Raw genomic sequence first — 272 nt, forward strand, 5'->3', positions numbered from 1 at the left:
CTTCCCCCGGGAACGCACCCCCAAACCCCCGGGGCAGCCCCTCTGCACTGCTCCTGCCACCCCCCCCCGGTACTGCCGAGCTGGGCTTGGCACGGAGAGAGCAAGTAGCTGAGCAGCAGAAAGCAAGCCTGTTCCGTTCTCCCCCCTCCCCAAGCACCCACCCCGGGCTGGAGGGAGGCCTGAGGTCCCCCTACACCCTGAGCGCCCGTAGAGCCTCTTGCCTCTCTTCCCCCCTTAAGGTGCAGCTGCCGAAATGGGCAGAGCAGCCTTGA

At 67.3% G+C, this 272-nt stretch overlaps 1 protein-coding gene across 1 annotated transcript in view; it reads left to right on the top strand.

The window, feature by feature from the left end:
- The window catches only part of APCDD1L (adenomatosis polyposis coli down-regulated 1-like), a 31,014-nt gene that overhangs the window by 24,917 nt on the left and 5,825 nt on the right, over positions 1 to 272 (top strand). The window lies entirely within an intron of this gene.

Source organism: Haliaeetus leucocephalus, unplaced genomic scaffold, assembly GCF_000737465.1.
Source record: "Haliaeetus leucocephalus isolate CR32 unplaced genomic scaffold, Haliaeetus_leucocephalus-4.0 Scaffold273, whole genome shotgun sequence".
Taxonomy (NCBI): Eukaryota; Metazoa; Chordata; class Aves; order Accipitriformes; family Accipitridae; genus Haliaeetus; species Haliaeetus leucocephalus.